The 17,201-nt window shown below is 35.3% G+C and overlaps 1 protein-coding gene across 2 annotated transcripts in view; it reads right to left on the reverse strand.

Annotated features, from left to right (window-relative positions):
• The window catches only part of unc-5, a 912,443-nt gene that overhangs the window by 260,580 nt on the left and 634,662 nt on the right, over positions 1 to 17,201 (reverse strand). The gene's annotated exons all lie outside the window — the stretch shown is intronic.

The following is a 17,201-nucleotide window of genomic DNA, read 5'->3' on the forward strand; positions in this document are numbered from 1 at the left end:
TGGGACGAAAACATTAATTCTTCTTATTTATACTTCTCAGTTTTTTTAATTTGAGCTACTGTGGAAATATTATCGCTTGTACATGTATTTTTAAACATTTTTATATTACATCACAAGCAATTATTTAAACAGAATAGAACGATTTATATACGCATATATCGTTTATCTTTTTTATTGCTATATACATGACAATCTCCTAAAGGTAATAAAAACAACATCTTAAGAAATAAAATTACATTCCGGTAAATTTTTGATCTAAACTTCGCCTGAAATGGTTGTGTTGCGGATCGAGTAGCAAAACACTTATTTTTTTTGGTCCCAAGTCCTAATAGAGGAGGAGGGTTATATCGACAGACCAGCTACCTGTCCTACGTAAAAAATTCTAAAAAAGTTAACAAAAGCCTCGAAGTAGAAAGGAAACTTTAATCCGGACTAAGCTACGAAGAACAATTACGAAATGTGGAACATTCGGAAATCGTTTTCTAAAAAGAATATTTTAAAATGGTGATCTGTTATTATGGCATAATAATAGCTCATTATTTCTAGTTAGTTTCCATGTTTCTACCTGTAATTTTTTTTGTTGAATTATTTTTTGTCTTAAGTTGAGTTGAGCTAATTTCGGTCCCAATATATGTGATTTAATTTATAACCTTCCTTTTTGCTACATATAAGGATATATTAGGAAAAATTATTGTCAAAGAATGTGTCCCAAAAGAATATAATAATAAATACTATTGTGTTAAAAAATTTTAGTTACAGTTGTACGCTGTATCCAAACGATTCTGCCCTACACATAACACTACATCTATATAGTCGAAATTGAGAACCTCATCCAATTTGCGGCAGCAAAATCTCCGAAATCAAAGCGAATCTAAGTCTTTGAATTAAACTTTTAAAAGTCCACTTTTTTTCTCTTAACAATCCTTCTTTGTGTTTGTCAGTTGTTTCTACTTTAATCCGCCAACTTTCCGATGTATTTTACCTCACTTTTAAAGTCTTATATATAAAGTTCTCGCAGGAATCAGGATCGGACTTGATTTAGACTCTCTGTCTTAAGTCCTGATCCCCCAGAGGGGGTGTAGTGGTCATCGTGATGTCTTGTATTGTCCGTCTTTAAAGGATTGAGACTATATGACGTCAAACAACACATATTAAAAAAATAGTTAAAAATGGTTTAAAAAGATTAGTAATATGGATAATAAACCAGATAGAGTCGATAATCGAAATGTCCATCCATAAAGTACTGAAATTTTTGTCTAGATTTCCCGTCCCTCCCTCTCTCACTCTGTCCATCTTTCCAATGATCTTTCCAGCGTTCAAAATTTATTTTAAAATAAGAGATAATAATTTATTATAAAACATAAACAAAACATGGCTTTTGTAACTCGTTACTTAACTTAATAACCGCAACAGATAGTAAAGATGCCTCGTAATACTTACTTATGTGTTAAGACTCCAGTCTGTAATAAAGTATGTCAATGTTGCTTCTTCGTTTCCGCAAACGCAACTATCATCTCCAGGAAATTAAGTTTTCCTAGGGACTTTGGAATAATCTATCAACTTTTTATAGTAATAAAGGGTGGTTTTTTAGATTTATAGAAATTTAAGTTGGTAACACTTTTTTAACTTTAGGTTATTTTGACAGCTGTCAAGTGATTTATGTTAAGTTTGGTTTGGCATTACAGAATAAATTGACTTGACGCCTGAACAGAACGTTCCAGTGAATGGTGACCGTTATAGAGCCACGATTACTACCTTTTTCATTCCCCAATTAAACAACCATGATGTCCAGAAGCTGTCGTTTCAATAAGACGACGCAACTTGTCACACAGCTCGTACCAAAATTGATTTATTAAAGAAAACGTTTGGTAACCGCCTAGTTTCACGTTTTGGACCGTCAATTGGTCCCCAAGATCGTACGATTTAACACTGCTAGACTATTTTATGTGGGGATATGTGAAGGTGCTAGTCTACGCCAATAAGCACAAAACGATTAACCACTCGGAGAACAACATACGCCGCGTTATTGCCGATACACGGCGACAGATATTGGAAAAAGTGATCGAAAATTGAACCTCCAGATTAAACTACGTCAGAGCCAGCCATGACGGTCATATGCCAGAGATCATATTTACATTATAATGCCAAAAGTTTATCTTTCGAATAAAGTCAATTTCATACCAATTTATAAAAATCATTTTTGTTTTATTCTACTTCAAAGTTCTATACATTCTTTAAATTAGTTTAGATTGTCAATTTCCTCAACACGCTGCTTTAATAAAGATTTCATCTTTGTTCATGAGTGTATTTCATAACCTCCTGGACTTTCATTTTTTGGCCTTTGCTTGTTGCAAAACATTTGTTCTGTCTACGCTTGTTTACATGCATCGTCAAACTATTTAGCGTTATTTTAGATCATTGTCACTTCTATTACGTTCTTTGTAGTTTACTTCAAATATTTCTGTAGGAATGGAACTTGGTTCTCGACCAAGTCCTACCTACAAATTCTCGGCCAATTTTTTTGGTATCTCGTTGCACATTTTGACAACCAGCAACCATTTTTATTCTTAATAACCAGCATCCATTGTTTGTGAATCCAGCGTTTTTTGTTACTTTGGTAAATGGCTTCTGCAGATGTGTGATAAGACATCATATGTATCATTTAAGTTTAGATATTTGGACGATTGGAGATTCTTGTTAACCAAAACTTAAGTCACATCGATTAGAAGTCATTCACCGTTATTTATGGCTCTATCTCTCATTATTCCGTTAAGATGTATAAGATATTCCATTTTGTTAATGTTGATGAAAAGTCCCCAATTTTGTATTCCTTGGTTAACTTTCGAATCATATAACTCATGTCTTCCTCATTGTTTGCCATTATCACATGATCATTTGCAAGGAAAGATTTGTTATAAACTTGCTCCCAAGTTCTATTCCCACCACTGCGTATTTTCTCCTCCAGTTGTTGCAGAACAATGTTCAAAATAATTACTTTTATCACTAGCCTCGGCAAGTGTTCGAGATATTAGTTTTCTCTATTTTGCGTCTCCAACGAGTACATCCCAGACAAATCTCTAACGAAATCTTTTTTGTCGATCCTGGCATTAAAATTTTTCAGTAGCAGCAATACGTCACAAGTAGGTATCGCAATACATACATACAAAAATATAATATAAACATTACCTAGCTTATTATCGAAATCACTTTTATCAGTATTAACTGCATCTTCAGTGAAAGCATACCATAAAATTGTGGATAAGTTCCGAAAGTTGCCCTCTAATCTGATTTTTAAATCTATCTTCAAAGCCTAAAAAATGCTTCCTCGTTTTACTTGGTTTCTTACATATGGCCCAATGTATTGTTTATATACAAGTAAACCTCAAGTAAAAAAAGTCCCTCAGGACTTTCAGCCGTTTAAGCCGGAAACTGACAGAACGTAAAGCAGCGTTCTTTGTCGGCGAAGAGTAATACCCAATACATAATAGAAAAAGACAAAATCTAAAAGATGGGAACCAACTTAATGTGGAATACCCTTTACTCCCTTAATATTATTTGTGGTTTACGATCCCTGGAATAGGGCAAAACTGCCTATTTGCCCTAATCAACACAGTAAAAAGGAAAGTTGGAAGCTGATGTATACCACGTGTTTACCCCTCCTACCCTTCCGAGACGGCTAGGGTCTGGTATGGTCAGTGTACCACTATTAAGTAGTCTAACGAAGATATGTTGGAACTCTTATCATCGTATAAATATCCAACTTCCTAAAATTTTTAGCGCCAAGATTGGTGGCGTCCAACAGACAAAACTAAACTAAACCCTCGATCTCGAGATCGAGGGAACACGCTCCGTAGGAGTAGTTATCAAAAAGTAAATATTTATTAATTTTACAGTAACGGCGGTACCAACCGTGTTATATTTTCTTTTCACTATTATCTATTTTCTTTTTCTCTTTGCCGACGTAAACTGGCGAGGAGCACCTCTTCACGCTCCATGAGACCCCGGATTTAAAGAAATTTCTGTCGAAATATTTAATTCCACCGAGATCAGATAAGTTGAATTTTTTAATGATGGCATTTCTGTGATTTTCAGGGCTTTCCTGATGTTCATTCATGCCTGTCGTATCAACTGGCTATCATTGGTTTCGACCCCCATTTTTTAAATAGAACTCAGAATTAGTGGTAAGAAATATGTATATGTATGTATTCATCCGATGATACAGATATATCTTTGATTTCGTAAAATTTTACCTGTCAATAAACCGTTACGGCTCTATAAAGATGAGCCTATATTACGATATTTTCATGATGTAGAGTGAGTTCCTTTTGTAGTGAGCTATTCCTGTCCTGTTGATGCCTTTTAAAAGTCCTATACATAAAGTTTGTGCTGCCTCCATTGTCGATTCCGATTGTTTTATTCACTCAACATACTTTCTCGTGTCCTGGGGAGATTCGATTATATTTCGTTTCTTTGGAAGTCGAACGATTCGTTTCTAGATTGTTTTTCATTTTTCTTTTGTTTCGTCGCCGTGTAGCGTCGATTTAAAAAGTTGGGGACATGTGCTAAGGATAGTTAACTGGAAAATAATGACGCAACAAACTTTATAACACAAGGTTGCCTTTTTTGGGAAGAGCGATTTGGTGGATTACGTGACAAAACGAAAGGACAGTCTGTCTCAGTTTGAAAAGTTTTCGGCTACTATACGTATATCGATTGTATTTGGCATTTTTGCATAGTTCACTGTTAATCATCCATTATTTTTCGTATTGCTATATTAACTTTAATTTTTTTTTATATTAACAATAAATTATAAGCTGATAGATAGAGTAAGAGTAGGTGATGAAAAAGTAAGCAGTATTCCAGTGTATCTGTGGCCTGGAGAGTACTGGAAGAAGTGTTTTGAAAACGTTAAGAGGGTTTTAGTAGAAAATTTAGATGAGAATGTTGAAAATAGTTTAGTTGTAGGTGATTTTAATGCAAAGTTGGGGAGGAAGGGATTCTAGGTGATGAGCTTGATGAAGATGGGGTATACAGAAGGACAAGCCTGATTGAAAGGAGAGTTTCTAAAGATAAGTTGATTAATCATCATGGGAAAAAGGTAATTGGGCTATGTGACGATTTCAATTTGGTTAGAATGGCAAAACGAAAGATGATATAAAGGGGGAGTATACATTCTTGGGGCCGTTAGGCAGTTCTGTCATAGATTTTGCATGTGTATCAAGACCTATGTTAAATTTAGTCGAAAATTTTTTTTATAGGTTGTGAACATTATTCTGACCATATTCCTCTAATAGTGGAGTTCGACGATGGCGGTCAGAGATCAACTAGTAAAGTTTTGTCACTGCTTCCTAAAATTAGTTGTACCCAAACTGATTCGGAAAAATATAAAGAAATAATGTCTTGTGAAATTAATAAGGTAAATGAGTGGACTGATTAACCGGAGATAATTTTAAGAGTTAATACAGCAAGGTACAAAAAAGTCAGCACACGAGAGAGAATGTAAGCTTTATAAGGAAAGGAAGAGTGTACACAAAGCCAGCAATGGTTTGGTGGTGAGTGCGCAAGAAAGAGGAAGCAAGTAATGTTTATTTCAGAGTATCTAGAAAAATTAGCTCGACTTATGCAACGAACATATGCAACGTTTACTGTCTAAGGCTGATATACCATTTTTGGCTAAAGTAACAGTGTATGAGTCGGTCTTTCAATTTTGACTTATGGTCAAGCTCAATTTTGACTTGTGTGTAAGGTACGGAGTCTTGCTGAGTACGATGAGGTGGAAATAATCAGAAGATATTATATAAAAAAATGTTTTCTTGTCCAAGGTATTGTCCTAACTTTATGTTAGATTTAGAGACAGGTATTGCTAGAATCAGCCTATATACGATGAATTTACATAAAAATATGTTGAAAAAATACTAGGATAATCGAATGATACGTTGCCAAAATTTCTTTTAAAAGAAATGAAAGCAAGGTGTGGCTGGTGGAAAGATTGGATGAGCATGGGAGAAAAATTTGGTATTCAGGTAAGGTGTGAATGGGAATGGAGAGACAGCTAGCCTAGTATGATTCAAAGTGTGATAGAAAAAAAAGAAGGAAATACAGCATCAGGTTGAAAATAGGGCACTCTAATCAAATTTTTGTGGACACTACAAAGAACTGCGGGACGAAGAAGTAAACGTGCATTATCTACTGAAAATGGAAAATTTTGGGGACATTCGATGGCTGTTCAAATTAAGATGTGGAGTTATATATTTGAATGATTGATCTGGCGGAAATGATAAAAGGTTTTGCTCAATGTGTATATATATATATAAGGTTCTTGAAGTCCTAAGTGGAGCATAGAGCTTCAGTGAAAACGCGCCATCGGGTTCTATTTTGCGCTAAGGCCTTCACCTCATTCCAAGACTTTCCTTGGCCTCTTATCTCGTCCATGATGGATCTTCTCCAAGTTTGTACTGGGCGACCTCTTTTTCTTTTCCCTTGGGGATTCCACTCTAGGGCAGTCTTTGCGATACTGCAACTATTTTTTCGGAGTGTGTGACCGATCCAACCCCACTTTCTGGACTTAATTTCATTTTGTACCCTCTTTTGTTCGGTCAGGTGTAGCAGATCGTCGTTTCTGATGGTGTTAGGCCAGAATATACGAACAATTCTTCGTAGACATTTGTTAACAAAGACCTGCAGTTTGTCTGTGAGGGTGTTTGTCACTTTCCAGGTTTCACATCCGTAGAGTAGAACAGACATGACATTTGATCGGAATATTCGGATCTTTGTCCTTGTAGTATACTCGCCAGATTTCCAAACAGGGTTGAGCGTGCTGAAAGCTTCTTGGGCTTTTCGTATCCTCATACGAATATCGTCTTCTGTACCTCCGTTTTCTGTTATGACACTTCCAAGATACGTAAAGTTTTCCACATTTTCAATCTGCATATTGTCGATAGTAAATAGCGTGTTGTTCCTTGCATTTATTCTCATGGACTTGGTTTTACTAATATTGATTTTCAAACCTATTTTATTGGCTTCAGTGGAAAGTGTTTCCAATTGGTAAGCCAGATCTTGGAACCTTTGACCTAATAGACAGATATCGTCCGCGTATTCTAGATCGCTTAGGCGTGTGGTTAACGTCCATTGTATCCCTCTTGTGTCGTCTAGTTTGGAGAGAACATAGTCTATAGCTATGTTAAAAAGAAACGGAGAAAGCACGCATCCCTGTCTAACTCCAGTAAGTACGTTGAATTCGTCACTGTTTATCCCATTGTGTGTCACGCTGCATTTCGCATCAGTATATAGTGACTTTATAATAGAAATTATTTTTTGCGGGATGTTTCTTAGCTCTAAAACTTTCCATAAAGCAGCGTGTGACAAGCTATCAAAGGCACGTTCAAAATCAACAAAAACCATGTATAGGGGTGTGTTCCATTCAACCGATTGTTCCATTATTACCCTCACAGTATTAATGTGGTCTATGCAGGAGGATTCTGGTCTAAAGCCTGCTTGATTAGCTCGAAACTCAACCTTGTTTGTTATTCTTTTCAGTATGATGGTCGCGAAAATTTTATTTATGACAGTAAGCAAGGTTATTCCTCTCCAATTTTTGCACAGTGTGAGGTTGCCTTTTTTTGGAAGCTTGATAATGTTACCTTTTTTCCAGCCCGCTGGAATGTGGTTTGTTTCCCACACCTCTCGGATTATGGGGAGCAAAATTTCAGCAGTTAGATGCGGATCAGCTTTAAGTATTTCAGCAGCAATGTTATCGATTCCCGGTGACTTGTTGTTTCTCAGAGATTTGATAGCTGCTATTATCTCCGTTTTGGAAGGGGCCTCGCAAGAAATATGTAAGTCTATATTCTGCGGGTTTTCGACAATTTCGTCTGCGTTATCTCTGGAAATACCTAGCATCTCCTGAAAATGCTCTTTCCATCTCTCTACTTGATCATCTGTTGTAGTAAGTAATTCGCCTGTTTTGGATCTTACAATGTTCGAACAGTTTGATCCTTTTTGTGTTAGTCGTCTAGTAATTTGGTAAAGCTCCCTAGTTCTGTTGTGTTGTGCAGCTGTTTCTGCTTGTTTTGCAAGTTCTTCAGCCCACCTTCTTTTGTCTCTTCTTGCTTTTCTTTTAACTGATTTATTTATTGTTTGATATTCGTGTTGTCGGTGTGCTCTTCTTTCTACAGTTCTTGCTTGCAGGATATCTTTTTTTCGTTGTTTTCTTTCCTCGATAAGATTCCATGTTTCATCTGATATCCATTCCTTTCTATCTTTCTCTTTTTTACCCAGTTTGTCTTCAGCTATTTCTGTCAAAACATCTGCGAAATCTTCCCAGCTATTTATTTCACGTTCTCTTGTTTTGAGTTGAAGTTCCTCTCTAAACATATGTCTTCCTGGGACCGTTTTTAGTTTATCTAGATTGTATGTTGGTCTCTTGGTGTTTCGCGTGGTTTTGTTTTTTGCCATCTTGATTTTAATGGTACCAATTACGAGATGATGGTCACTTGCGATGTCTGCTCCTCTTTTATTACGTACATCAAGAAGAGATGATCTCCATCTTTTTGAAATAGCGATGTGGTCTATTTGATTTTCTCTTGTATGGCCAGGTGCAGTCCATGTTACCTTGTGAATATTTTTATGTGGAAAGATCGTTCCACCAATAACTAAACTATGACTAGAACAAAAATGTGTAAAGCGCTCTCCGTTTTCATTCATCATTCCTAGGCCATGTTTGCCCATTACGGTTTCTAAGTTAATATTGTCTTCTCCAACTTTAGCGTTCATATCGCCCATCACTATTAGTATGTCACCTTGGTTTACTTGTTGGGTCGTTTGTTCTAGTTGTTCGTAGAAAATGTCTTTTTCTTCGTGGAGAGATGTGTTTGTGGGTGCATAGCATTGAATCACTGTTATCTTACGGTATCTGGTATAAAATCTGGCAGTCATAATTCTATCATTAATGGGTTTTCATGAAATAAGGCTTTTTTTAGCTTGTTTGCTGAGTAAAAGACCCACTCCGCTCTCGTGGCTCCCATTTTCTTTACCACTGTATAATAGGAATTCTCCTGTTTGGGTATGGTGTTCACCATTACCCAACCATCTTACTTCCGATAGACCGACAAAGCTTAGTTTGTACCTATTTAACTCTTTTACTGCTTGAGCTAGTTTAGAAATCTCATACAGAGTTTTAACATTCCAGCAACCAAATCGTGTCCGTGTTTTCGGTGATGCCAAGGTCGTCAACATGTATTCCGTCCGGTTTGTTTCTACCAAAGTTTCAGTAATAAGGTCAAATTTAAGATGGGTAGGTTATTGGCCTTCCGCATCCGAGTCTGATGCCGGGGCTGCCGACTGTAGCTTCCAGACAAGCCTCAGGGGGTAGTGGACCTGGAGATGGCAACGACATTTCCTCCGTGCAGGATGATAAGGTTATACCGCCTATACTCGGTCGTCAGAGCCTCGTTAGTGATAACAGGGTTCACCAACGGGAAGGTGAGGTTGACTGTTGAGTACGAGAGGCTATTTGAGACGCATCACTACCCCATTAGAACCCCTTGCTCAATGTGTAACATGAAGGAAAGGGAAGATGTGATATTTTTTGGGAAAATGTTCGGTTTTGAGACAGATTAGGTTAAAGTGGTTGGGTAGAAATGAACTTATAGGGTGGAAGTAGTTACTTTGATGAGACAGTATTAAAAAGTTAGTGAAAGTATTAAAATTAGCATTAATAATTTGTTTGCGAATAGCTATTATCTTTTTATCTGTCTTGACTATCTTGACTATCTTGTTATTATTATTATTATATCAACAGCTTTCACTCCCTCTAAGGGATAAATTCACTCATCTCAAATGCAAGCTATATCTTACTGTTATACATTGCTATTATTGTTTAGTCTAGTGCGAAGTAGGATATACACATTTAGTTTATTACTATAACAAACAACATTTATATGTATATTTATTTAATTTATTGTTTATTATTTTAATGACCTTGTTAAATAGAATTAGCCTTAGTGAAATTTTTTGTATATTAGAGAATAATATTTTTCGGTTTGGTTTCGAAAAATTAGTTTACGGATTTATTATCAGATGTCGCTATTTGCGTCCATACGAAGCCATGTTAGAGTTGCTTCCCAAGACAGGAAAGATTTATTTTCACGTTCAGAGCGTCTGTGAATATACGCCTCTGATGATCCCTTTTAGGGTGAAATACGTATAAGCGGATATACAGACGCACTATACGTGAAATCAAATCTTAACGGTCTTTTTCCGTTTAGAATAATATTTGTTTGCCAATCCTCCTGATGGGATGTGCCAAGGAAAACAAATGTCGCTAAAAGAGAATATTGCATTGTATTTTTTTTAATGAGAAATAAAAAGGCATTATTGATTGATTGAGTTGATTGACTGATTGAAATAGGAAGAGCTATCGCCATAAGTTACAACTCCTTATCTAACTTATATACTTTTTTACCTATATTATTTCAGCATTGAAATCGGGTTAAAAAAAAAATTACCCAAAAGTAGAAAACTATTCAAATTAAAGACAAGGACGAGGTAAAAGTCAATCAATAAGAAACGTAGATTTTACTCAGTGCTTATTAAGGCTTATTTATTCTTAGGATCCTAGTATTTGCAGGACTTTTCATCCTTTTAAGATAAAAATGAAGTATATTCATGCCTTTCTGTGTTTCTACAACTTTGTCAGATAAAAATGCGGTTTTATCAGACTATTGTAATCGTGACGCAAAGGGGAAAAACCTTCCACTACGGCATTCGCTGATAATTTATAATTTACAAAATACAAGAATTTTTCTATCAACTTCAAAGAAACGAGCCGACGATATTGTGCACCAAACACGGGAGAACTTCCTGAGCGGTGTCTTAAAATTGTAAAGGGAATCTAATATTATTATCTCGCATCTTATCCACTTTTCCACGGAATTCTTTGTCTTTCAACTTAAGAGAAAACATAATGAGATTTGGAAATAATTGGATTAATGTCAGCCTATTGTTCTGGTTATTTTCAAATATACAATTGCCTTCAGCCGAAAATCCGAGGCCTTTTAATAAAATTTCAATTTGGGGACTCTGGAGTTTGAATGCAGGTATTTTATTTTAAACCTTTCATTAATGTATATACAGAGCGATGAGATTTTTAAGTAATTATTATATAGCTAAATTACATTATTACGTAGCAAAAGATCTTAGAACTTCTATACTCGTTGCTATGATCATAGTGTCGTCTGCATATCGTAAGTTGTTAATTAATTTTCCGTTAACGGTAACTCCCGCTTTGATATTATTGAGCATGTTTTTGATAATTTCTTCAGACTATAAGTTAAATAAAAGTGGCGATAAAACACATCCCTGTCTAACTCCTCTACAGATCTTCATTTCTTCTGAGTGTAATAATGATAATAATAATATTATTACTTTATTTATCCTTATAGATTATTTACATAATATTAGTTATACAGGGAACAGTTATAATTTTCTACTTAATTATCTTACCTACTTAATTTCCTAATTTCGATCGAGAAAATTTGATCTTGCACCTAATATAACCCTTTCCAATGATAATTGTATAAGTATTTTGCAATTCTGTATGATACAAACCCTTATTCATCAATCCCACAACGTTATTTTAACACTACTCGCCTTCACGTCTGTTCGAAAAGAAAGAGTTTCTATTATACGGTACCGTTCGGTACCACAAAGCAATTGTGTGAACATTGAATCCATCTCTTGTTCACTAATTAACCTGTGTCAGAAGATTTGTGAGTACCAGACCAAAAGACAACGTAGTACATTCACGTAGGTACCTAGGTATGGTTCTGTAGTCACGATCAAATATATTACAGTACCTAAATTGATTCCCATAGCAGGAGAATTAATTTTCTTTCTCTGCTTTTGTAACAGTCATGTCAGGTATTTTAGACATTGTTCTCGTATATATTTTGTTTTATTACGGTACTTATACCGGTTGTCCCAGACGATTATTTAACTTTGTTAAGATACAAGTAAAGAAGAAGCAAAAGTAAATCTTTCTGTCTAATTATAATAATCTTGTTGACTAACTAGATAATGAAATTTCAAACAAATACATTTTTAGTCGACAGTATTAGTTGCCTTAGCTGTTTAGATGGGAAATGAAAGTTTAAGCTTGCCATAATCCCAGGGCGCTGAGTAGAATTGACTATTTAAATTTAAACCAATACTTGATTTATGTGCGTAATTTCTAGAGTATGTAGTTACTTTTTCATTGACAGCTGTCTATGTTTTAAAGATTTTTTTCTACTCCTACTTTTGCTCGTCTACTTTTATCCACTCTGCTATAAAATAGAAAACAGTTGTCTTTTATTTGATTACCATATATTCATTGTTTCGCTTCTTCTTCTTCCTTATGGGCCGTCTCCCGATCGGAGGTAGGATATCATCATCACTATCTTTGCTCTATCTACTGCTGCTCTGAAGAGTTCTATAGAGCTGCATTTAAACCAGTCCCTTAAGTTCTTCAACCATGACACTCTCCTTCCTATACTCCTTCCTACTCTTATATTTCCCTGTATTATCAGCCTTAGCAGTTCATATCGCTGTCCCCTCATTACGTTTCCCAGATATTGTAACTTTCTTATTTTTATTGTGTTTATTATTTCGCATTCTTTGCCAATTTCTCGCAATACTTGTATCAGTTTTCTTCTGTGTCCATGCTATTCTAAGCATCCTCCTGTAACACCACATTTCAAAGGACTGTAACTAATTTATGTGTTCTTGCTTTAATGTCCAGCTTTCAAGTCCATATTGCAGTATCGAAAACACGTAGCATCTCAGTGCTCTTACTCTCAGTTCTAATCTAAGGTCTTTGTTGCAGAGAATTGTCTTCATTTTTACAAACGCATTTCTTGCTATTTCTATCCTTGCTCTTATTTCGATTGTTTGATCATTATTGTCTGAAATCCAGGTTCCTAGATATTTGTATTTATCAACCCTTTCTATCGGTACATTTCCCAAATGTATGTTTGTTGGTATATTTGTTTTCTTTGTTATTATCATATATTTGGTCTTTTTTATATTCATTTTTAGTCCATATTTTTCACAAAAACTGTTTGTTTTGTTTAGCAGTAATTGAAGTTGTTCAGCAGAGCTTGCCATAATCACGGTGTCATCTGCATATCTTATGTTGTTAATAGATCTTCCGTAAATTATTATTCCTTCACTTTGAGATAGTAATGCTTCTTCAAAAATGGCTTCACTTTATACATTAAATAGTAATGGGGACATAATACATCCCTGCCTAACTCATCTCCTGATTTCAATTTCTGGACTCGGTTCGTTATCTATTACGATTTGTGCTCTTCGATTCCAGTAGAGGTTTGTTATTATTCGTAAGTCCCTATGGTCTATGTTTTTTGTCTTTAGAATTTGGACTAATTTTTGTTTCGCTTAAAAAGATTACCAAAAACCTCCGTTTATTTCGTGTTTAGTGGGTAAATATTCCAGTAACCAGTATTGATTTGACTGTTCCAAGTCATTGTCTTTTAGTTTCTGTCAAGTATCGGGTTTTAGCAATAAAATTTTTAACTTCAATATAAAGACTCTTTTTCTGCAATCTTCGATCTATTTTCGTACCGGTCTTTACTTAGTTTTCTCTTCTTTTTCTTTTTTCTTGAACTCTGTCTGACCACCACTAGGTCTCTTTATTTTTAAACTCTTTTGCTGAGGTTATTGCAAATATTTCAATTGCAGTAATTATAACAAGCCTTATTTCTGCAAATTGTATTGGGATTTCTAGTTCTAGCTAATTTTTTCTATTTCTTCCCTATTTTTGATTTATTACATTTGATTTTTGTAGCAGTTTCCCATACTTTGCTTTTTCAAAAAACGTTGAATACGGAATAAATGATAACCACTAAGACCCACAGGTTCAAGTAGAATAATGTAGGTAAAAAAAAATAAACAACGCACTAATATGAGTCTATTATTGGTTTTATTAGTATTTAATCTAGATGAAGAAAACTCAGGCAAATGTCTCAATCAATTATTGATTTCTCTCGACCCTGATCCTAGACTTCTAATTTATATTATTTTGACTTATATCAATTGAATAGTTTAATTGTGCATTTCGATAAATTGATATTAACTGCATTTTCCGAATTAGCATATCCACAGTCAATTTTCTAAATTGACCATTAACAATAAACGACAATCCTAGTTTCAGTTTAAGCGGATATTCTCTACGTCCTTGGTTCAATTAAATGCTTCATTTGTCTTTACGTCATGGGCGTGCCCACAGGGAAGGTCAGTAAAAAAAAATGTTTAAGGTTTCAATTCTAAGTACACGGACATAATAATATATATTTTGTTACAATGGTATTGGAGCATTCTTGGCAATTTATCGTAATTCAAACGACGGAATCTCTTATAGTACCAAAAACTCACATTAATATCTATATCAGCAATTTTTCCTGTAAATTACATATCTCTTCATTGTATTCATTCTTGTGTTGTAATCTCTACAGCAGATTAGCCAAAAGCTATTTTCTACTGAACTCACTCGTTGTATGTTCTACTTTTTCATGTACCATGTCCTTTCAAAACGTTCGTTACCATCATAGCTATCTTAATGTTATTCACTACCACCTCAAATAGCATGCTTCAACCAAGAAGTCTTTCTGAGTCCTGGACTGCGTTTGCCTGCTATTTTCCTTGCATAATATTTCATAACAATCTATATTTGAGACCTTTCATTATATGTCCGAAGTACTCCAGCTTTCTCTACTTGATGCTGTTTATAATCTCAGTAATCTTGCTGAGACGTTCGAGTTTCGAATCTTCTCCACCCAAGAAACTTTTAAAGCACCACATTCTCAAAAGCCTCAAGGCGATTTAGATCACTTTTATTCACAGTCGAAGACTCGACACCATGAAGCAAGACCGGAAACACCTCGCAGCGAAGTAGGAGGATCTGCAATACCAATATTTGGTCTCTGTTACATAATACCTTAGACATCCTTCTAAAAGCGGCTCTGGTCTGCTCAATGCTGGATCTAATTTCCTAATGACTCTCAGCCTTACAATTTAACTGATATCCAAGTTAAACAATTTGATAAACTTTGCTCAAGTTTTGTACTATTTACATATATAGACAGTTTTATATTGTATTGTTTACTTATTACGAGTATTTTGGTTGCTCGTATGTTCAGATCCGACCTGCTTCCTTGCAGCTCTCAACGTCACTGTCAAGTAATGTTTGCAGATCTTCTTGAGTAGAAGCGGACGATACGTACTGTGTACTATTTAGTAATCTTTGGAATTTATACCTACTTTTCTACAGTTGTGGTATACTTATTTCACAGTGGAATTTATTTAGTTCTTAGATAGTTTTAATCACAGCAATCGTTGTCATTCTCTTCCAGTTAAAAATATTTTGAAAATTAATGTTTTTTACAAAGAAATTTATGTTTTCTTTATACAAACTTTTCATCACATTCATACACTATAATTCTATGTGTGGTTCTATTCTTCTTTTGAACATTGCCATCCGATACTGATCCTGATTAAATGCTTCGTTGACTACCAAACGGCATTTGATTGTGTACGCTGGATAAATCTGTGGTCCATTTTAATAGAAACGGGCAGACCAATGCACCTGGTGACATTATTAAAAATCTGTACCAGTCCAGTATAGCAATAGTAGGACTAGATCAGAAATTCTTAAACCAATTCAAGACCGAGAGAGGTGTTAGACAAGGATGCGTGTTGTCACCTGGCTTATTCAACATTTATGGTGAACATGCCATGAGGATGTCTAAAGATGGATGGGCCGGTGGAGTAACAGGTTCGTAAACGTATTGGTATGACAAAAAATGCGATGAGTCGCCTAACTAAAGTTTGTAAAGACAGATCTAACTCTCAAAATATCAAGATGAGACTGGTGAATGCCCTTGTATTCTCAACATTTCCATGATGGGCAGAGACTTGGACTCTTCGCGGACATTAGCGCCAAAAAATTGATGCCTTTGAGATGTGGTGCTGGAGACGAATGCTACGCATACCTTGGACATCTCATACTACAAACGTTACCATTCTAAACCAACTGGAGATTAAAAAAAGCCTGTCCACAATATGTCTGCAAGGTATTCTGCAATTTTTTGGTCACGTGGTTCGCAAAGGTGACGATAGTTTGGAAAGATTAATTGTTTCTGGAAACGTTCCGGGGAGAAGATCCAAAGGACGATCACCAACTAGATGGTTCAACTAAATTAAGAATTAAGCTGGAAACTCATTCTGCGATGCTCTCAGAGCAACTAAAGATAGAGACCAATGAAGAAAAATGTTAGGAATAGGAGAGAGAGAGAGAGAGAGAGAGAGAGAGAGAGAGAGAGAGAGAGAGAGAGAGAGAGAGAGAGAGAGAGAGATCTGACACCGATGATGGCGATTAACATGGTTATTGTCACTTTAATTGCTTCTTTGCCTGCCCCACCTTATTAGATATTCTAACTTCCTCTTCTTCACAGTTGAAACAATTTCAGATTTCATACCGAGTCTACTCAAAATATCACTGTTTGATAGACTATCCACCACGAGATTCTCTACATTCTTCTGTCTCTCCACTACTCAAAAGCAGTTAATCGTTTAAGTGATCCTTCGGTTTATGTCCAAAATTTTACCTCGTTAGAAAACCAAAAATACGCAGCACCGAAGGTGCTGTGTAAGCAGACAAGTTTTCAGGAGAAGACAAAATCTTTATGCTTAATGAAAAACGGCTTAAAAAGACTAATGAAAAACGGCTTACAAGACTAATAATTATGGTAATAATGAACAAAATATTTATGATAAAAATACAATTGAACAGAAATCCAAAAGAGCCGACAAGTATTCAAGAGAAGACAAGGTGCTTATGCTTGCGATGGATCGCGATATTTAGAATAGAACATAGAGTCTAAAGAAACCTTTAACAAAGTTGAACGTGTGATGAGGAGGTGTCATATTATAACATATATAAACTATTTTTCCATCTCACCTTTAAAAAACGGTCATAATAGCGCTGTTATATATAGAGAGTAGATCAAAAATCTGGAAACGCCTATTAAACGAATGGTCAGAACTGTTCAAAAACCAGGAGATGCCTATTTTGCAATATGGAGATTTCAAATTAGATGCTTGTTACGATGCCAGATTTACTATATTTCTGTTATCATTCGTGAACT

This window comes from Diabrotica undecimpunctata, chromosome 3, assembly GCF_040954645.1.
Source record: "Diabrotica undecimpunctata isolate CICGRU chromosome 3, icDiaUnde3, whole genome shotgun sequence".
Lineage (NCBI taxonomy): Eukaryota > Metazoa > Arthropoda > Insecta > Coleoptera > Chrysomelidae > Diabrotica > Diabrotica undecimpunctata.